This window comes from Salmo salar, chromosome ssa19, assembly GCF_905237065.1.
Source record: "Salmo salar chromosome ssa19, Ssal_v3.1, whole genome shotgun sequence".
Lineage (NCBI taxonomy): Eukaryota > Metazoa > Chordata > Actinopteri > Salmoniformes > Salmonidae > Salmo > Salmo salar.
Genome location: NC_059460.1, coordinates 64,906,123 through 64,929,268, shown reverse-complemented (window position 1 = coordinate 64,929,268; position 23,146 = coordinate 64,906,123). Strand labels below are relative to the sequence as shown.

Sequence of the window (23,146 nt, the reverse complement as noted above, 5' to 3'; positions counted from 1 at the left end):
TAACCAAGTCCTAAAGCAATGGGACTCCCTAAATCTTTTTCAGATTATTACCAACCCCACAAGGTATGACTCCAAACACCAGAAAAGGCTACTCTCCTCAATGTTGTCCTCACAAATAATCCTGGTAGGTATCAGTCTGGTGTTTTCTGTAATGGCCTTAGTGATCATTGTTTTACAGCCTGTGCTTCTAATGGCTGCTCAGTGAAACGACCTGTCCTGATTTGTCATAGACGCTTGCTAAATAACTTTAATGAGCAAGCCTTCCTTCATGACCTGGCCTCTAAGTTATTCCCTCCGCAAGGAAATTAAACAAGCAAAGCGTCAGTATAGAGTCAAAGTAGAGTCGCAATTCAACGGCTCAAACACGAGACGTATGTGGCAGGGTCTACAGTCAATCATGGATTACAAAAAGAAAACCAGCCCCATCGCGGACATCGACGTCTTGCTCCCAGAGAAATTAACCAACTTCTTTGCGCGCTTTGAGTACAATACAGTGCCACCGACACGGCCCGCTAACAAAGACTGTGGGCTCTCCTTCTTCGTGGCCGACATGAGTAAAACATTTAAATGTGTTAACCCTCGCAAGGCTGCCGGCACAGATGACATCCCTAGCCACATCCTCAGATCATGCGAGACCAGCTGGCTGGTGTGTTTACGGACATATTCAATCAATCCCTATCCCAGTCTGCTGTCCCCACATGCTTCAAGATGGCCACAATTGCTCCTGTTCCCAAGAAAGCTAAGGTAACTGAAATGACTATCACCCCGTAGCACTCACTTCTGTCATCATGAAGTGCTTTGAGAGACTAGTCAAGGATCATATCACCTCCACCCTACTTAATACCCTAGACACAGTCCAATTTGCTTACCACCCCAATAGGTCCACAGACGATGCAATCGCCATCACACTGCCCTATCACATCTGGACAAGGGGAATACCTATGTAATAATGCTGTTCATTGACTACAGCTCAGCATTCAACACCATAGTACCCTACAAACTCATCATTAAGCTTGAGACCCTGGGTGTCGACCCTGCCCTGTGCAACTGGATCCTGGACTTTGACGGGCCGCCCCCAGGTGGTGAAGGTAGGAAACAACATCTCCACCCCACTGATCCTCCACACTGGGGCCCCACAAGGGTGTCTTCTCAGCCCTCTCCTGTACTCCTTGTTCACCCACGACTGCGTGGCCATGCAAGCCTCCAACTCAAATCATCAAGTTTGCAGACGACACTACAGTGATAGGATTGATTACCAACAATGACGAGACAGCCTACAGGGAGGAGTTGAGGGCCCTCGGAGTGTGGTGTCAGGAAAATAACCTCACTCAACGTCAACAAAACAAAGGAGATGATCGTGGACTTCAGGAAACAGCAGAGGGAGCACCCCCCTATCCACATCGACGGGACAGCAGTGTAGAAGGAGGAAAGTTAAGTTCCTCGGCGTACACTGAAATGGGCCACCCACACAGACAGTGTGGTGAAGGCGCAACACCGCCTTTTCAACCTTAGGAGGCTGAAGAAATGTGGCTTGGTACCTAAAACCCTCACAAACTTTTACAGATGCACAATCAAGAGCATCCTGTTAAGCTGTATCACCGCCTGGTATGGAAACTGCACCGCCCTCAAGCGCAAAACTCTCCAGAGGGTAGTGTGGTCTGCACAACGCATCACCGGGGGCAAACTACCTGCCCTCCAGGACACCTACAGCACCCGATGTCACAGGAAGGCCAAAAAGATAATCAAGGACAACAACCACCTGAGCCACTGCCTGTTCACCCTGCTACCATCCAGAAGGCGAAGTCAGTACAGGTGCATCAAAGCTGGGACCGAGAGACTGAAAAACAGCTTCTATCTCAAGGCCATCAGACTGTTCAACAGCCATCACTAACACAGAGAGGCTGCTGTCAACATACAGACTCAAATCACTGGCCACTTAAATGGATTTAATAAAAGGTATCACTAGTCACTTTAAATAAAGACACTAATGTTTTCATATCCTAAATTAATCATCTCATATGTATATACTGTATTTTATACCATCTATTGCACCTTGCCTATGACATCGCGCATCCATATATTTATATGTACATATTCTTACTCCATCCCCTTACATTGTGTGTATAATGTAGTCGTTGTGAATTTGTTACATATTACTGCACTGTTGGAACTAGAAGCACACGCATTTCGCTACACTCACATTAACATCTGCTAACCATGTGTATGTGACCAATAAAATTTGATTTGACAGTTTGCGTGTTGTATTGTTGTCTCTACCTTCTTGCTCTTTGTGCTGTTGTCTGTGCCCAATAATGTTTGTACCCTGTTTTGTGCTGCTACCATGTTGTGCTGCTGCCATGTTGTTGCTACCATGCTGTGTTGTCATGTGTTGCTGCCACACTGTTGTTGTCTTAAGTATTTTTTTATTTTATTTTTTATTTTTAATCCTAGCCCCCGTCCCCGCAGGAGGCCTTTTTGCCTTGTGACACGCCGTCATTGTAAATAAGAATTTGTTCTTAACTGACTTGCCTAGTTAAATAAAGGTTAAATAAAAACAAAAATAATATGAACTGTATCTCAGTAAAATCTTTGAAATTGTTGCATGTTGCATTAATATGTTTGTTCAGTGTATTAAACCTAGGCTACAATGAATTTAAGCAACCACCTGATCTTGGTAGTAGGTAAACATCTGAAAGAAAGACAAGAAATCCCACCTAAACATGCCTAAATCCTGCTATATTGTTCTGTGGGCAGATTAAACAAAATGAGAGTTCTTTGGCAATGCAGATCAGCGCTAGGTTTTCCGACGACCTAATTAAGCATTAAAAGAATCAAACATGGCGGAGGTTCGATAAGAGGTCAACCGATTAATTAGGGCCGATTTCAAATTTTCATAACAATCGGTAATCGGCATTTTTGGACACCGATCACACTGCACTCCACGAGGAGACTGCGTGGCAGGCTGACTACCTGTTATGCGAGTGCAGCAAGGAGCCAAGGTAAGGTGCTAGCTAGCATTAAACTTATCTTAACATAACCACTAGTTAACTACACATGGTTGATGATATTAGTAGTTTATCTAGCTTGTCCTGCGTTGCATATAATCGATGCGGTGCCTGTTAATTTATCATTGAATCACTGCCTACTTCGCCAAACGGGTTATTTAACAAGCGCGTTTGCGAAAAAAGCACTGTCATTGCACCAATGTGTACCTAACCATCAACATCAACGCCTTTCTTAAAATCAATACACAAGTATATATTTTTAAACCTGCATATTTAGTTAATATTGCCTGCTAACATGAATTTCTTTTAACTAGGGAAATTGTGTCACTTCTCTTGTGTTCTGTGCAACAGAGTCAGGGTATATACAACAGTTTGGGCCGCCTGGCTCGTTGCGAACTAATTAGCCAGAATTTTACGTAATTATGACATAACATTGAAGGTTGTGCAATGTAACAGCAATATTTAGACCTATGGATGCCACCCGTTAGATAAAATACAGAACAGTTCCGTATTTCACTGAAAGAATAAACATTTTGTTTTCGAAATGATAAGTTTGCGGATTTGACCATATTAATGACCTAAGGCTCGTATTTGTGTGTTATTATATTATAATTAAGTCTATGATTTGATAGAGCAGTCTGACTGAGCTTGCCAGCAGCTCTTCGCAATGCTTCAAGCATTGCACTGTTTATGACTTCAAGCCTATCAACTCCCGAGATTAGGCTGGCAATACTAAAGTGCCTATTAGAACATACAATAGTCAAAGGTATATGAAATACAAATGGTATAGAGAGAAATAGTCCTATAATAACTACAACCTAAAACCTCTTACCTGGGAATATTGAAGACTTAAAAGGAACCACCAGCTTTCATATATTGTCATGTTCTGAGCAAGGAACTTAAACGTTAGCTTTTGCACTTTTACTTTCTTCTCCAACACTTTGTTTTTGCATTATTTAAACCAAATTGAACATGTTTCATTATTTATTTGAGACTAAATTGATTTTATTGATGTATTATATTAAATTAAAATAAGTGTTCATTGAGTATTGTTCATTCAGTATTGGTTGTAATTGTCATTATTACATATATATATAAAAAACTTTTTTAAATAGTAAAAATCGGCAGATTAATTGGTATCGGCTTATTTTGGTCCTCCAATAATCGGTATCGGCCGACCTCTATTCGATAATGCAGTGGGGTTACTTTGCGACATCTGGTGCGGAGGGCCTTGAATGTGCAAGATTTTTTGGAGTCCAATGTTCAACCCAGTGTCCAAAACCTTGGTCTCTGTCGAAGGTTGTGGGTCTTTCATCAGTACAACCCCAAACACACATCAAAAAGCATCGAGGAAGGGTTAAGGAAAAAATGCTAGACTGTTCTTGAGTGGCCAGCAATGAGTCCAGATCTGAATCCCATAGAAAACCTATGGTAGCAGTTGGTCTAGACTCTAAACTAAATTATAAACTGGTTGGTTCGAGCCCTGAATCCTGATTGGCTGACATCCATGGTATGTCAGACCGTATACCACAACATTTATTTTTACTGCTCTAATTAAGTTGGTAACCAGTTTATAATAGCAGTAAGGCACCTCTGGGGTTTGTGATATATGGCCAATATACCACGGCTAAGGGATGTGTCCAGGCACTTTGTTGTGTCGTGCCTAAGAACAACCCTTAGCCGTGGTATACTGGCTTTAAGCACCCCTCAAACACAGCTGAAGAGTGGGACAAATTGCCAGTAGAAAGGTGCAGCAAGGTCATTGACGGCTACAAGAAGCATTTGTCAGCAGTTATCTTGGCTAAAGGCTGTGTATCAAGTACTAGCTCCTGGCCTGAATGCTAATATTTTTATTTCAACTTTATTTAACTAGGCAAGTCAATTAAGAACAAATTCTTATTTACAGCATACCAAGAGGCAAAAGGCCTCCTGCTGAGACGGGGGATTAAAAATAAAAATGTAGGGGAAAAAACATCACGACAAGAGAGACACCACAACACTAAATAAAGAGAGACCTAAGACAACACAACACAACATGGCAGCAACACGGTTGCAGCACTAACATGGTAGAAACATTGTTAGGCACAGACAACAGTACGAAAGGCAAAAAAGTAAGCGCAACAACACATCACGCAAAGCAGCCACAAGTGTCAATAAGAGTGTCCATGATTGAGTCTTTGAATGAAGAGATGGAGATAAAACTGTCCAGTTTGAGGGTTTGTTGCAGCACGTTCCAGTCGCTAGCTACAGTGAACTGAAAAGAGGAGCGACCCAGGGATGTGTGCTTTGGGGACCTTTAACAGAATGTGACTGGCAAAACAGTTGTTGTATGTGGAGGATGAGAGTTGCTGTAGATATCTCAGATAGGGGGAGTGAGGCCTAAAAGGGTTTTATAAATAAGCATCAACCAGTGGGTCTCACGCTGGGTATACAGAGATGGACAGTTTACAGAGGAGTATAGAGTACAGTGATGTGTCCTATAAGGAGCAACGTTGGCAAATCTGAATGGCCGAATGGTAAAGAACATCAAGCTGCTTAAGAGCACCCTTACCTGCCAATCTATGGATGGTCATCTGAATCAGGGTTAGTTAGGCAGCTGGGGTGAAAGAGTGATTACAATAGAGGAAAGCAAGTCTAGATTACACCTTAGCCTGCAGCTTGGATATGTGCTGAGAGAAGGACAGTGCACCGTCTAGCCATACTCCCAAGTACTTGTATGAAGTGACTACCTCAAGCTCTAAACCCTCAGAGGTAGTAATCACACCGGTTGGGGGGGTTTTGGAGCATTCTTCTTACTGATCCACATAACCTTGTTCTGAACACCTCCAAAACAAAGGTCAAGGGCAGAGAAAGCTTTGTTGCAGAGCGTTTAACGCAGAATCCAGGGAGGGGCCAGCTGAGTATAAGACTGTATCCTCTGCATATAAATGGATGAGAGAGCTTCCTACTGCCTGAGCTACACTACATCACCAAAAGTATGTGGACACCCCTTCAAATGATCAGATTCGGCTATTTCAGCCACACCTTTTGCTGACAGGTGAATAAAATCGAGCACACAGCCATGTAAATCTCCGTAGACAAACATTGGCAGTAGAATGGCCCATACTGAAGAGCTCAGGGACTTTCAACGTGGTACCGTCATAGGATGCAACCTTTCAAAAACGTCAGTTCGTCAAATTTCTGCCCTGCTAGAGCTGCCCCGGTCAACTTTAAGTGCTGTTATTGTGAAGTGGAAACATCTTGGAGCAACAACAGCTCAGCCGCGAAGTGGTAGGCCACACAAGCTCACAGAACGGGATTGCCGAGTGCTAAAGTGCGTAGAATCGTCTGTCCTCGGTTGCAACACTCACTACCGAGTTCCAATATGCCTCTGGAAGCAACGGCAGCACAAGAACTGTTTGTTGTGAGCTTCATGAAATGGGTTTCCATGGTCGAGCGGCCACACACAAGCCTAAAATCACCATGCGCAATGCCAAGCGTTGGCTCGAGGGATGTAAAGCTCGCCGCCATTGGACTCTGGAGAAGTGTAAACGTGTTCTCTGGAGTGATGAATTACACTTTACCATCTGCCAGTCCGACGATACCTGCCCGAATGCACAGTGCAAACTGTAAAGTTAAGGGGAGGAGGAATAATGGTCTGGGGCTGTTTTTCATGGTTCGGGCTAAGCCCCATAGTTTCAGTGAAGGGAAATATTAACGCTACAGCATACAATGACATTCTAGACAATTCTGTGCTTCCAACTGTGTGGCAACAGTTTGGGAAGGCCCTTTCCTGTTTCAGCATGATAATGCCCCCATGTACAAAGCGAGGTCCATACAGAAATGCTTTATCGAGATCGGTGTGGAAGAACTTGACTGGCCTGCACAGAGCCCTGACCTCAACCCCAACGAACACACAATACCCCATAATGACAAAGCAAAAACAGGTTATTATGATTTTTTTTGCAAATGTATTAAAAATAATAAACTAAAACATCACATTTACATAAGTATTCAGACCCTTTACTCAGAACTTTGTTGAAGCACCTTTGGCAGCAATTCTAGCCTTCGAGTCTTCTAGGGTATGAATACTATCTGAATGCACTGTATAAAGACAACGGGTGTTGGGCCAGAGATAGATCGTCTGTGAAAAAGGGTCTACTTGCTGTTCACACAAACCAACACTGTTTGTAGCATTGTACAGCTAAGCCAGAGTCATCTTCAGACCTAACTCAAATTTAAATATCGGGTGTGTCATCATGACTTTGGATAATTATTTGACACGTTGAACCTTTTTCAGTTGAACAATTCTGGGTGGTAAAAAGCTAAGGGGATAAGATGCGGAGAAAAATGACAGACCAGATCCTGAAAACGTGACCGCAATAATTGGTGAGTTCGTTTTTAATCATCGATTGGAAATGAGCATTTGACAATGTGCGGGTATTGTCAAGATATTGTTTTAAAAATAATGACTTATAAATGACTCATGGCAGAAAGAATGGTGAATATTATTCCAGACACTGATATGGCTTAAAGGGATACTGCGAGATTTAGGTTGTTTTTCTCAGTCAGACGAACTCATTTCTGTCTCAGCGTGTAGTTAGGAGATGATTGAAGCTAGCACATAGTTAGCTTAGCACAATTACTAGAAGTCTCCCACAGTAGCCAGCTCCTCTCAAAAACAGACTTTCAACTACTCCAAAGCTGGGTGGTTGGTCATTTTAGTCTTACGAAGCTATACATAGTAGGGATGCACGATATATCGGTGAACATATCGGAATCGGACGATATTAGCAAAAATGCCAACATCGCTATCGGCCGATGCCTAGTTTAAGGCCAGACGTGCAAAACCAATGTCAAAGCTGACGTGCATACCTATATAACGAAGGTACATGATGTAATGAATCCACGTAAAATTTTGCGCAACACAGCATTCCTAACCTAGCCCACAATGTCTGCTGTGTGGATCGAGCAGTCAAGCAGTCATTTGAAAGAGTAAAACATTTTCAGCAAGACAACTCAAAGGTGAAATCCATTAAAGCCAAGGTAATGGAATTCATTGCCCTTGACAATCAACCGTTCTCTGTCGTGGGTGATGTTGGCTTTCGCCGACTGGTCGAGCACCGGTACACACTACCAAGTGCGCTATATTTCAGATGTTGCCCTACCGGAGTTACACAGTAATAGCGTCACTGCTATTAGCTTCACGACAAACATACTATGGAACGCCGTTTGGGTCTTTGCGTGTCAAAAAAGATACAGTAGCACTGTCAAAGCTGTGCAAAAAAAGTCAGCAAACATACAAACACCGGCCACGAACGATGTGTTTACAAAACCGCGTTGGTAATAAAGCATAATTTGTTCGACCGCAACTTCTGGGGTAGCTAGCTTTAGCTTGGTACCTAGCTAGCACCAATACAACCAGCTTGAAAACTATGACAAGTAGAAACTGCAGTCATTTTCATTTATTCTTACCAATGATTTAGGAATCCTTCTGAGTAAGTATTAGCTAGGTTGCCACTTGTTCACCTATTGAAATTGAACAGTTCATGAAAATAAATAGCTAGTCAGCTACTTAACTTTGTTGTGCAAAGCTAATGTTATAAAGCAGCCAGCTAGCTTCATTTGGCTAGTGAAATGGACCGGGGTTATGTGTTGTGAGGCTAGCCACAATAAGGATTAGGCACAATTGTAGAATTTGCGGTTGGCCTTCAGAATAAAAGTATATCATTGACAGTGATGTAAATAAATACAAATAGTAGAATTATGCCATACTTTTATTTTGAAGGCAAACTGCAAAGTCCACTATTGTGGCTAATGCTTATTGTGGCTAGCTTCACATAGATGGATCCGACCACCATTAATCAAATAAGAACTGTTTTATATATTAGGGTTATTTTAGATGACACCTAGCTATATAGCTACTGAAACAGATTGTCGTTTTGCTATGTTTTTGGGGAAGAACATTGTTTGCATCCATGAGCTAGATAGCTTTTTTTAATGACCAGCACTGTAGCTGCGCGAGACAACTTTACCAGCATCATAGCATACGTATCAATGAATCTTTGGGACATATGATATACGAGTAAAAATATAATGAACGAGTTAAATTATGTGACGTGCAGTCATATTCAGGACCTGATTGGTCAACAAACATATTTGACACATCAAATAGTATCTTTTTTGACACGCAAAGACCCAAACGGCGTTCCATAGAAATCCTGGTTGAGAATGAAACGACTGAACAAATGAACAATGAAACAGCACAGCAAGTAAGTGAAAGAAATAGGTTTTCATTATGTTTTACTGGTAATGGGGACATGCGTAAATGCAAACAAAATAACTTTTTGGTCAGTGTGTGTGTGTGTGTAACCGTCATTTAACTAGGCAAGTCAGTTAATTAAGAATAAATTCTTATTTACAATGACAGCCTACACCGGCCAAACCCGGACGACGCTGGGCCAATTGTGCGCCGCCCTATGGGACTCCCAATCACAGCCTGGATTCGAACCAGGGACTATAGTGACGCCTCTTGCACTGAGATGCAGTGCCTTAGACCGCTGCGTCCATATGTGTGTTTTAACTATTTAAATGTACTAGAATGCTTAAAAAGGCCGCAATTTTTTTAAATATTGGTTATTGGTATCGTTTTCTTTTTGGCAAGGAAAATATCGGATATCGGTAACGGCCAAAAATGTCATATAGGTGCATCACTAAAACATAGTAATCAATATTTTATAAATTAGTTAATTTGACCGAATCATTAAAAAAAAGATTCTATCCACTTCCTCATGCTCTGTCTGTTGTCACATAGAGATGTATATAGATCACAGCGTTGTATCTGTCTCATTATGACATCTGTAAGCAGATGGGCAGCGGCATTGACACAGATACAACATTGATCTGCTGGTTAATATACCAGAAAAATTAGAACAATTGTGCTAAGCTAACTAAAATAATCTCCAAACTGCACGCAGAAACATAAAAATAGAATTCATGGTTTCATCTGACCTAAATCTCAATCTCGCAGGATCCCATTAAAAAATAATACACCATAATAGGGCTGGGGTCAATTTCAATTCAACAAATTGAAGGATAGTTTGGATAGTTTTTTTATACCTTATAGTCAGATGGCTAACAAAAAAAACAATTGGGGTGATGGGTGCCATTAGTCAAAGTTCAATGTTTGTGGCCAAATCCCCTCAAGTTAATAGTGGCTATTTAAAACAACTGTAAATCATGGATTACAGTTTCTCGCCCATAGACTACTTTCAGGGTAAGGAACCATCTGACTGACTATAAAGGTATAAAAAAGGTTAACTATCCCTTAATTTAATTTACATATCAATCATTGCAAATATTGCCTTAATGGTCAAGGATTTCTAACATGCTGACCACACCACTCGCGTCGTGTGCGCGAGCAGTGTAAAAAAAATGGACACATACATGTTATTCAATCATTGCGCACCTCAGCGAGCGTCTGCGTGACCAAGCACTAAAATAGAAATAGGTTCTACTTGTGACGCTCAACACGCTGCGGCCTCTCCCATCTCCTCATTGCTTTTTTGGAGCATATACCCACGTGGGTGATTGAAAGATGAACTGAAGTCCACACTCAAGTCGGTTGTAGTTATGCACCGGAAAGTTGGTTGCCAACCGCCATAAAGTCCAAAGAAGTAAAAAAAAAAAGCCTGAGGAAGGAGGAGAGATGACGAGAAAAGAATTTGGTTTACGGTTTTTAAGTGGATTAATTGTCGGAGTAGAGGACCTTGTGCATTTCAGGTAAAATAACACCCCAATGTTAATATCCCAGGACAAATTAGCTAGCAACAGCAAGCTAGCTAGCTATATTGCCATAAATGTTTCATGCTTTTCAACCTGTCCCCAGATTTATATAATTGGTTCAGAGTTTGTTTTGATATTTCAACTTGCGTGTCCTGATCATGTCTTGTGTGGGGGTCTCTGTGAATGGTTTGTCCTCTGACAAATCAATTGTAAATTTAGGTGTTCCTCAAGGTTCCGTTTTAAGACCACTATTGTTTTCACTATATATTTTACATCTTGGGGATGTCATTCGAAAACATAATGTTAAATTTCACTGCTATGCGGACGACACACAGCTGTACATTTCAATGAAACATGGCGAAGCCCCAAAATTGCCCTCGCTAGAAGCCTGTGTTTCAGACATAAAGAAGTGGATGGCTGCAAACTTTCTACTTTTAAACTCGGACAAAACAGAGATGCTTGTTCTAGGTCCCAAGAAACAAAGAGATCTTCTGTTGAATCTGACAATTAATCTGGATGGTTGTACAGTCGTCTCAAATAAAACTGTGAAGGACCTCGGCGTTACTCTGGACCCTGACCTCTCTTTTGAAGAACATATCAAGACTGTTTCAAGGACAGCTTTTTTCCATCTACGTAACATTGCAAAAATCTGAAATTTTCTGTCCAAAAATGACGCAGAAAAATTAATCCATGCTTTTGTTACTTCTAGGCTGGACTACTGCAATGCTCTACTTTCCGGCTACCCGGATAAAGCACTAAATAAACTTCAGTTAGTGCTAAATACAGCTGCTAGAATCCTGACTAGAACCAAAAAATGTGATCATATTACTCCAGTGCTAGCCTCCCTACACTGGCTTCCTGTTAAGGCAAGGGCTGATTTCAAGGTTTTACTGCTAACCTACAAAGCATTACATGGGCTTGCTCCTACCTATCTTTCCGATTTGGTCCTGCCGTACATACCTACACGTACGCTACGGTCACAAGACGCAGGCCTCCAAATTGTCCCTAGAATTTCTAAGCAAACGGCTGGAGGTAGGGCTTTCTCCTATAGAGCTCCATTTTTATGGAATGGTCTGCCTACCAATGTGAGAGACGCAGACTCAGTCTCAACCTTTAAGTCTTTACTGAAGACTTATCTCTTCAGTAGGTCCTATGATTAAGTATAGTCTGGCCCAGGAGTGTGAAGGTGAACGGAAAGGCGGGAGCAACGAACTGCCCTTGCTGTCTCTGCCTTGCCGGTTCCCCTCTTTCCACTGGGATTCTCTGCCTCTAACCCTTTTACAGAGGCTGAGTCACTGGCCTACTGGTGTTCTTCCATGCCGTCCATGGGAGGGGTGCGTCACTTGAGTGGGTTCAGTCACTGACGTGGTCTTCCTGTCTGGGTTGGTGCCCCCCCTTGGTTGTGCCATGGCGGAGATCGTTGTGGGCTATACTCGGCCTTGTCTTAGGACGGTAAGTTGGTGGTTGGAGACATCCCTCTAGTGGTGTGGGGGCTGTGCTTTGGCAAAGTGGGTGGGGTTATATCCTGCCTGTTTGGCCCTGTCCGGGGGTATCATCGGATGGGGCCACAGTGTCTTCTGATCCCTCCTGTCTCAGCCTCCAGTATTTATGCTGCAGTAGTTTATGTGTCGGGGGGCTAGGGTCAGTCTGTTACATCTGGAGCATTTCTCTTGTCTTATCCGGTGTCCTGTGTGTATTTAAATATGCTCTCTCTAATTCTCTCTTTCTCTCTTTCTCTCGGAGGACCTGAGCCCTAGGACCATGCCTCAGGACTACCTGGTATGATGACTCCTTGCTGTCCCCAGTCCACCTGGCCGTGCTGCTGCTCCAGTTTCAACTGTTCTGCCTGCGGCTATGGAACCCTGACCTGTTCACCGGACGTGCTTGTTGCACCCTCGACAACTACTATGATTATTATTATTTGACCATGCTGGTCATTTATGAACATTTTAACATTTTAATATTTTGACCATGTTGTGTTATAATATCCACCCTGCACAGCCAGAAGAGGACTGGCCACCCCTCATAGCCTGGTTCCTCTCTAGGTTTCTTCCTAGGTTTTTGGCCTTTCTAGGGAGTTTTTCCTAGGGAGTTTTTCCTAGCCACCGTGCTTCTTTCACATGCTTTGCTTGCTGTTTGGGGTTTTAGGCTGGGTTTCTGTACAGCACTTTGAGAATATCAGCTGATGTACGAAGGGCTATATAAAAATAAATTTGATTTGAATTTGAATAAATTTGGGTACAAAATCAACATGCACGCGACTGGCTTGGTCAGCATGTTATTCAACTGAATCTGATAAGCTTTTCACATGATTATTTAATACAATTTTATGACCCAAACCCAACCCCTAACTGGCCTATGTGCTCTTTACCTTATATACAGTTCAAGATTTCACACACTGAGGTTGGAGTCATTAAAACTCATTTTCAACCACTGCACAAATTTCTTGTTAACAAACTAAAGTTTTGGCAAGTCGGTTAGGACATCTACTTTATGCATGACAAGTAGTTTTTCCAACAATTGTTTACAGACAGATTATTTCACTTATAATTCACTGTATCACAATTCCAGTGGGTCAGAAGTTTACATACAGTAAGTTGACTGTGCCTTTATACAGCTTGGAAAATTCCAGAAAATTATGTCATGGCTTTAGAAGCTTCTGATAAGCTAATTGACATCATTTGAGTCAATTGGAGGTGTACCTATACCTCTCCAAAATAAATTGGAGACCTCAAGTCTGGTTCATCCTTGGGAGCAATTTCCAAATGCCTGAAAGTACCACGTTCATCTGTACAAACAATAGTATGCAAGTATAAACACCATGGGAGCACGCAGCCGTCATACCGTTCAGGAAGGTGACGCGTTTTGTCTCCTAGAGATGAACATACTGTGGTGCGAATAGTGCAAATCAATCCCAGAACAACAGCAAAGGACCTTGTGAAGATGCTGGAAGAAACGGGTACAAAAGTTTATATATCCACAGTAAAACGAGTCCTATATCGACATAACCTGAAAGGTCGCTCAGCAAGGAAGAAGCCACTGCTCCAAAACCGCCATAAAAAAAAGCCAGACTACGGTTTGCAACCGCATATGGGGATGAAGATCGAATTTTGGGAGAAATGTCCTCTGGTCTGATGAAACATAAATAGAACTGTTTGGTCATAATGACCATCGTTATGTTTGGAGTTAAAAGGGGGAGGCTTACAAGCCGAAGAACCCCATCCCAAACGTGAAGCACTGGGGTGGCAGCATCATGTTGTGGGGTGCTTTGCTGCAGGAGGGACTGGTGCATACTTCCAAAGATGTGGCAAAACAGCTTAAGGACAAAAGTCAAGGTATTGGAGTGGCCATCACAAACCCTGACCTCAATCCTAAGAAGATTTGTGGGCAGAACTGAAAAAGTGTGTGCGAGCAAGGAGCCATACAAACCTGACTCAGTTACACCAGCTCTGTCAGGAGGAATGGGACAAAATTCACCCAACTTATTGTGTGAAGCTTGTGGAAGGCTAACCAAAACATTTGACCCAAGTTAAACAATTTAAAGGCAATGCTACCAAATACACTCAATTAGTATGTAAAACTTCTGACCCACTGGGAATGCGATGAAAGAAATAAAAGCTGAAATAAATCATTCTCTCTCTTATTCTGACATTTCACATTCTTAAAATAAAAGTGGTGATCCTAACTGACTTAAGACAGGGAATTTTTACAGAGTTTAAATGTGTATTTGGCTAAGGTGTATGTAAACTTCCGACTTCAACTGTATGTACATTTGAATACTGTGTGTCACACACATGTACATATAAGGTAACATACAGTATATTATGACATAAGAGACATACAGTACCAGTCAAAAGTTGACAGACTTACTCATTCAAGGGTTTTTCTTTATTTTTATTATTTTCTACGTTGTAGAATAAAAGTGAAGACATCAAAACTATTAAATAACACATGTAATCATGTAGTAACCAAAAAATGTTCTGTCAAAATATAGCCAACCTTTGCCTTGATGACAGCTTTGCACACTCTTGGCATTCTCTCAACCAGCTTCAAGAGTTGGTCACCTGGAATGCCTTTCAATTAACAGGTGTGCCTTGTTTTTAAATGTAAATTGATTTTATTTAAACTAGGCAAGTCAGTTAAGTACAAATTCTTATTTACAAAGACGGCCTACCCCGGCCAAACCCGGACGATGCCAGGCCAACTGTGTGCTGCCCTCTGGGACTCCCAATCATGGCCGGATGTGAATCAAAAAAGTTAAATTGCGGAATTTCTTGCCTTCTTAAAATGTGTTTGAGCCAATCGGTTGTGTTGTCACAAGGTAGGGTTGGTACACAGAAAATTGTATTTTACCAAATAGGGCTAAGTCCATATTATGGCAAGAACAGCTCAAATAAGAAAAAGAGAAATGATAGTCCATCATTACTTTAAGACATGAAGGTCAGTAAATCCGGAAAATTTCAATTACTTTGAAAGTTTCTTCAAGTGCAGTCGCAAAAACCATCAAGCGCTATGATGAAACTGGTTCTCATGAGGGCCGGCACAGGAAAGGAAGACCCAGAGTTACCTTTGCCGCAGAGGATAAGTTCATTAGAGTTAACTGCACCTCAGATTGCAGCCCAAATAAATACTTCACAGAGTTCAAGTATGAGACACATCTCAACATCAACTGTTCAGAGGAGACTGCGTGAATCAGGCCTTCATGGTTGAATTGCTGCAAAAAAAAACTACTACTAAAGGACTCCAATAAGAAAAGGAGACTTGATTGGGCCAAGAAACACGAGCAATGGACATTAGACCGGTGGAAATCTGTCCTTTGGTATGATGAGTCCAAATTTGAGATTTATTTACAATTCAAGGCACACTTAAAAAGCATGGCTGCCACAGCATTCTGCAGTGATACACCGTTCCATCTGGTTTGTGCTAAAGGGACTATCATTTGTTTTTCAACAGGACAATGACCCAAAACCCACCTCCAGGCTGTGTAAGGGCTATCTGACCAAGAAGGAAAGTGATAGAGTGCTGCATCAGATGACATGGCCTCCACAATCACCCAATCTCAACCCAAATGAGATGGGTTGGGATGAGTTGGACCGCAGAGTGAAGGAAAATCAGCCAACAAGTTCTCACCATATGTGGGAACTCCTTCAAGACTGTTCGAAAATCATTCCTCATGAAGCTCACGAGTGGCTCAGCTGTCTAAAGTACTGCATCTCAGTGCTAGAGGCGTCACTACAGAGCCTGGTTTGATTCCAGGCTGTATCACAACCGGCCATGATTGGGAGTCCCATTGGGCGGCGCACAATTGGCCCAGCGTCGTCCGGGTTAGGGTTTGGCCAGGGTAGGCCGTCATTGTAAATAAGAATTTCTTCTTAACTGACTTGCCTAGTTAAATAAAGGTTCAATAAATAAATAAAATAAAAAGCTGGTTGAGAGAATAGCAAGAGTGTGCAAAGCTGTCATCAAGGGAAAGTGTGGCTCCTTTGAAGAGTCTAAAATATACACGTTTTTGGTTACTACATTATTCCATATGTGTTATTTCATAGTTTTGATGTTTTCACTATTATTCTACAATGCAGAAAATAGTAAAAATAAAGAAAACCCCTTGAATGAGTAGGTGTGTCCAAACTTTTGACTGGTACTGTATGTGTGGATACATAAGCATATGTTTCCACCATATATGCCCATATAAAACATACAAGTAATAATACATATATTGCGTTTCCATATGGGCAATGGTGCCAATATATTTGGCAACCTTGCCCATACGCTTTAATTTCCTCATGTCTGAGATGCCCTATGGCCCAGTGCAGTCAAAAATGTGATTTTCCTGTTTTATATAAATTTCCACACTATGAGGTTGGAATAATACTGTGATAATTATGATTATGCCCTTTCAGCAAAAGAGCTGCTTGAAAATATTGTTTTGGTGGGCCTGCCTGGTGTTTTGGCCTGCCTGGTTACTTCAGTTTTCCCCACCTCACTCAAACCACTCCCAGAAAGCCCTAGCAAAATTCTTGCTTATTACAGTGTCCTATCTAGCCACTTTGAACAACATATTGCCACTGCCTTCTCAAAAGAAAGAGAATGACCGCAGCAGCAGCGTTTGTGATGTTATGCAAATATTTCATGAAAAGTAGGGGGACTTGTTGTGAATGGTTTTCTGCATAAAAATTGGAAGCAATTTTTATTTATTTTTTTACTTCTCTGCAATTCAAAAATACCTCACACAAAACCAAGGGTCTACAATGGTGATTCATTTTTTTCTTTCCTTTTTAATTATAGTACCAAAGTACTAAAATGTAAAGAGATATTTCAAAACGACATTAACATGTGTCTTAAATGCATTGATGTTGTTTTTTTTGTCTCCGTTAACATGGCATTGTTTAATGAAAACGAATTGGCTTGTCCCTGTAGTGACCTAGTAGAGTTTTAGTGACATGTTTTTGGGATTAAGAGATATCCATCTATTATTTTGAATGCTAGAAAGTAAACAAAAGTAGGCCTAAAGTGGCACTCCAGTCTCCTTTTCACCACATGTAACACCTGATTTACTTAAAGGCACATCTCAATAGGTGGTCCAGCTAAGTCAGGACATAGCACAATTGCTCCTCTATTGTTCCTCAAGCAAGCGGGGAGGTCGATGGCATCAAGGATTCCCATCAGACCAACTCCTTGAATGCCCTACTCCTCAAAACTTATTTTTTTACCTTTAGTGTGTGTACTTTACTGTATTTGTACTTGGGATATCGCTTTTCTACAGTAAAAGTTCAATCGCTGGAGGATGTATTTAATATATTGTATACTGTAGATCAATAAAACAAAGAAAGCTATTAAAATGCACATTTTTTTTTACAAATATAATGTATCCCTAAGTTTTATGTCATTGGTGTTACCACTTTGAAAATAACTCTTTAGAAAGATATACAAGGACATTGAGCATCCCCTCCAGTGGAAAACTTATCGGGGTAGGGGTCTAGATTTTTTAAAATTATTAGCTAATCTCAACCTTTAGGTACAGTGGCAAGAAAAAGTATGTGAACCATTTGGAATTACTGATCTTCATCTAAGTCACAACAATAGACAAACATAGTGTGCTTAAACTACCGTAATTTCCGGACTATTAAGCGCACTCACTGAATTTAAAAAAAATATATTATTTTGAACATAAATAAGCCGCACATGTCTATTTTCCAGTAGCGCTGTGGAACATCCAGGTGCACTTTTGCAAACTTCAGACGTGTAGCAATGTTTTTTTTTGGACAGCACTGGCTTCTTCCGTTGTGTGTCCTCCCATGATCACCATTCTTGTTTTATGTATCGTAGACTCATCAACAGAGATGTTAGCATGTTCCAGAGATTTCTGTAAGTCTTTAGCTGACACTCTAGGATTCTTCTAAACCTCATTGAGCATTCTGCGCTGTGCTCTTGCAGTCATCTTTGCTGGACGGCCACTCCTAGGGAGAGTAGCAACAGTGCTGAACTTTCTCCATTTATAGATAATTTGGCTTACCGTGGACTGATGAACATCAAGGCTTTTAGAGATACTTTTGTAACCCTTTCCAGCTTTATGCAAGTCAACAATTCTTAATCTTAGGTCTTCTGAGATCTCTTTTGTTTGAGGCATGGTTCATATCAGGCAATGCTTCTTGTGAATTGCAAACTCAAATTTTGTGAGTGTTTTTTTTTTTATATAGGGCAAGGCAGCTCTAACCAACATCTCTGATCTCGTCTCATTGATTGGACTCCAGGTTAGCTGACTCCTGACTCCAATTAGCTTTTGGAGAAGTCATTAGCCTAGGGGTTCACATACTTTTCCCCAACCTACACTGTGAATGTGTCAGAGGAAGGCCCTAAAAATTGTGAAAGACTCCAGCCACCCTAGTCATAGACTGTTCTCTCTGCTACCACACGGCAAGCGGTACCGGAGCACCAAGTCTAGGTCCAAGAGGCTTCTAAACCGCTTCTACCCCCAAGCCATAAGACTCCTGAACATCTAGTCAAATAGCTACCCAGACTATTTGCATTGCCCCCCCCACTCTGTACCGGCACCCCCCTGTATATATTGTTATTTTTTTTTACTGCTGCTCTTTAATTTCTTGTTACTTTTATCTCTTATTCTTATCTGTATTTTTTGAAACTGCACTGTTGGTTAGGGGCTCGTAAGTGAGCATTTCACTGTAAGGTCTACACCTGTTCTATTCGGCGCATGTGACTAATAACATTTGATTTCAATGTTTAAATTATGTATTCAATATAGACAAGGAAAAATACAATAATTTGTGTCTTATTACCGTAAATTCCGGACTATAAGCCGCAACTTTTTTCCCACGCTTTGAACCTCGCGGCTTAAACAATGACGCGGCTAATATATGGATTTTTCCTGCTTTCAATTTTTTTCTCTCCAAAAAAACACATTCTGTGACGTGCTCAGTTTTTTGGCGGCATGAAGCTTTCATTAGACCAATGAAATTGGCGAACGGGTTAAGGTAAACAACTTTTTTGTTTACTGTTTAGATTAAATCGAGCGCTCTCAAACTTCCCATCATTCTGATTACGGTAGTCATTTTGTCACCCTCATCATGGCAAAGACACGGAGAAATGCATATGATGCAGCTTTCAAGTTGAAGGCGATTGATCTGGCTGTTGGAAAAGGAAATAGAGCTGCTGCACGGGAGCTTGGTCTTAATGAGTCGATGATAAGACGTTGGAAACAGCAGCGTGAGGAATTGACTCAGTGCAAAAAGACAACTAAAGCTTACTGCTAATTTTAAATTTTTTGTTACAAGCCGTGTTTCGTTAAAGCCTATTTATTTTTGTTACAAGCCGTGTTTCGTTAAAGCCTGTGTAAAGTTCATTTGTTTCAATGTACCGGTAGGCACCTGCGGCTTATAAATATTCTGTGGACAAATGAAACTACAGTTGAATTGTTTGGAAGGAACACACAACACTATGTGCGGAGAAAAAAAGGCACAGCAACATCAAAACCTCATCCCAACTGTAAAGTATGGTGGAGGGAGCATCATGGTTTGGGCTGCTTTTTCGCCTAAGGGCTTAGACAACTTCCTATCATCGACGAAAAAAAGAATTCCTATGTTTATCAAGACATTTTGCAGGAGAATGTAAGGCTATCTGTCTGCCAATTGAAGCTCAACAGAAGTCGGGTGATGCAACAGGACAACGACCCAAAACACTGAAGTAAATCAACAACAGAATGGCTTCAACAGAAGAAAATACACGTTCTGGAGTGGGCCAGTCAGAGTCCTGACCTCAACCCGATTGAGATGCTGTGGCATGACCTCAAGAGAGCAGTTCACAGCAGACATACCAAGAAAATTGCTAAACTGAAACAGTTTTGTAAAGAGGAAAACGTTTGGCTGAGGTTATTGCTGACAAAGGAGGGTCAACCAGTTATTAAATCCAAGTTGTTTACACGGTGTGTTCAATAAAGACATGAAAACATATAATTATTTGTGTGTTACTAGTTTAAGCAGACTGTGTTTGTCTATTGTTGTGACCTAGATGAAGTTCAGATCAAATTGTATGACCAATTTATGCAGAAATTCAGGTATTTTTAAAGGGTTCACATACTTTTTCTTGCCACTGTATGTGAAATTTGAAGATTCCATTGATAATTTGGTGTGTCTAAATACAACGTGTCATAGGTGTTACTCAATTTAAATGAAGGGAAATTACATTGTGAGCAAAATTATTAATCATGTCACTTGAGTAAATTATTTTCAAAGGTTTAATGACCATAGATTTTAGCATCTGTGGCCATTTAAGAAAATCCTCAATGACCTCAAATCAACAAACCCCGGTCAAACCCTCCCCTATCCTGGACGACACTGGGCCAATTGTGCGCCGCCCTACGGGACTCCCGATCACGGCCGGTTGTGATACAGCCCGGGATCGAACCAGGGTCTGTAGTGACACCTCCAACACTGAAATGCAGTGCCTTAGACCGCTGCGCCACTCGGGAGTGGGGCCCGGGGGTGAGCCAGAAATACTTTCGCTATTTTCACAAGCAAGTATTATGAGCGCAATTGCTGGCAGTGGCGCGAATTGCTGGGTTTTGGTAAATAAACAAGTTGTAGTTGTGACGAGGGCTTGGCCACTCACTGGCCAAGCAAGGCGTTCCATGGCTTAATACTGCATGCGTTTATCTTAAGTTCTTTAGGTTTTTGACGGTCTTTGCGTCAATACGTTCTGTAGGTTATTGACGGTCATCAACTCCAATTCGGCTGAGGGCACGGAATATTCTCGTCCTAGTTCATTGTGGATTGACACTACAGATTAGTAGCCCTTTCCATTCATACCAGTATACGGGTTGAAAATGGCAGATTTGGACACTGATAAACTCCTAAATTGGAACGCAGTGGCTGTACAGGTTCTCCGCTTCACAGCTCTGTATTGGTTTTGACTGACAGCCGTTCTGAACTTAAGCACCGCGCGAGACAAGAGGTTGCCCCCTCCCTCCCGCTAATTGAGCAACTTTAACAAATGTTTTTGTTGTCTGAGTGAGGGAAATGCTGTAAATTACAAGGACTCTATGTATTTTGAAGGATGAGACGTTGAGGATTATAATAAATACAGCTTTGATGTCATACATGCAAGCCAAACATCCGTGAGTCTAAATGTGCACTTCACATTCCCATAATCATAAAACAAATGTAATATACAGTGTCAACGTTTATGATCACTATGTTTGATGTACAGCGCTATATCCTGAGTTGTCCTGAACAGAATTAGGTTATATTTGTTGTATTGTGAAGAAAATTTGCCGTGGAACATGCAACTGAATGCACTCATGACTCCATTCTACTCTCACCAAAACTACGATCTGCTTCTCTGAATTACCTAGTGAAAGCCTAACACTGTAATATCGTATTTTATCATTTAGCTAGTCATGTTGGCAATAGAACAAGCTTTCAAATTATACCCACCTGACCCAGATAATGGACAGTTTTTGGATTGCATAAACAACAACAGAACATTGTGTAAAGGCAGAGATGCAGGGTTGTGTTCAAAACATCTACAAGTGTGCTTTATATACTTCCTCAACCTCACAGCTAGGAGAGCTGAAAAAAAGTGCCTTATAGTTTAAGACTCTTCTTTGATTCACAAAAGTGCATTAAAATGACTAAACTGTACACACTCAAAACCTTGTTGCACCTACTCCACATTTGCTTGTTATGCTACTGAATGTATATAGAGTACTTTCAGATTTTGTTATCAACAAAATGAGGTGAAAAGTACAGCGAATGTAGAATGCACGTAAAATCAATAGTGTAATGTTCAGATTCAGTCTTCTGAACTGTTGTGTCCTCACCTTTAGTCTAATAACTGTCCCATAATCTCCAAACTGTTCCCTTTGAATTGCTACCATGGTTATGCATTTCCATATTTCTTCTGAAAGATCTCAATTTAGCCTTATCTATATAGGCCAATTCCCACAAGTGTAAGGGATTAAATAGCATAGGCGACAGTTACAAAAAAATCCTGTGTTTGCTCAATATGTTTGGAGTGTTGACAGTCAACATTGTAACTGGCTTTAGCAAGTATAGGCCTTCACGCATCGCACTTCTCAAATAAAAAATACTAGGCGTAAATCTTTAAATATACCAACGTATACCAACGTAAATGGTATTGTATGTGAGGCACAATCTCAATAAGCAAGATATATACTAGGCCTGCCATTCATATGGCGTTAACGGACTGAAAAATGTTAACAGCCTACGTTTGGAGGAGCGCGTCTTTGGTAGCCGGACAAGAAGCGCTCTTTGGAAATGGGGAGGTAGTCAAGCTAAATGGAGTATGCATTGCAGGTAGGCCTATGTGAATTGTGAATAATGCAAAAGCATGTTGGCAAAAGCCTCACGTGTAGACCATTTAAAAACCTTTTATGGATAGACTACTTGGGCTAATGCATGGCCAGGATAAGAAAGACACCAGACACATTTCTGTTGAACCAGCTTTCGTTATAGTTCGGTAAGGGTAGGCTACTAAGAGCTTCTTTTTATCAAACTAAAACAGAAAACAAGCAATTGTTACAGGAAAATAACTTCAATGTTTCTAAATAGGAGTGTCACCAGATTATCTCAACTCTCGTTCCATGATGGGCATATAGCCTACCGATGGGTTTTTATGCACATGCAAAATAATAAAAGGAGCTGGCTAAAATAATGTAATAGCCTACATAGATAAAAAGGGGATGTCCGCTCACTGTTTTGCTGCTACCACAATTCATCTTTTAATAAAGCTTTGGTGATTAAGATTTATTTCAAAGTGGTCTCACGAGGCAAACCTTTTATCGATAATCTTGACTACCTGGCGAATGCATTGGGCATGACAAAATAAATAAACTGCCTTCATTG

General features: G+C 41.2%; 2 protein-coding genes across 7 annotated transcripts in view; one reads left to right on the top strand and one right to left on the bottom strand.

Annotated features, from left to right (window-relative positions):
* The window catches only part of pagr1 (PAXIP1 associated glutamate-rich protein 1), a 38,218-nt gene that overhangs the window by 11,327 nt on the left and 3,745 nt on the right, over positions 1–23,146 (bottom strand). The window lies entirely within an intron of this gene.
* kif22 (kinesin family member 22) overlaps positions 21,232–23,146 on the top strand; it is a 53,905-nt gene continuing 51,990 nt past the window's right edge. Inside the window, exon 1 of the mRNA XM_014159252.2 lies at positions 21,232–21,396. The gene's annotated coding sequence lies outside the window, so the exon portion shown is untranslated. The remainder of the gene's footprint in view (positions 21,397–23,146) is intronic.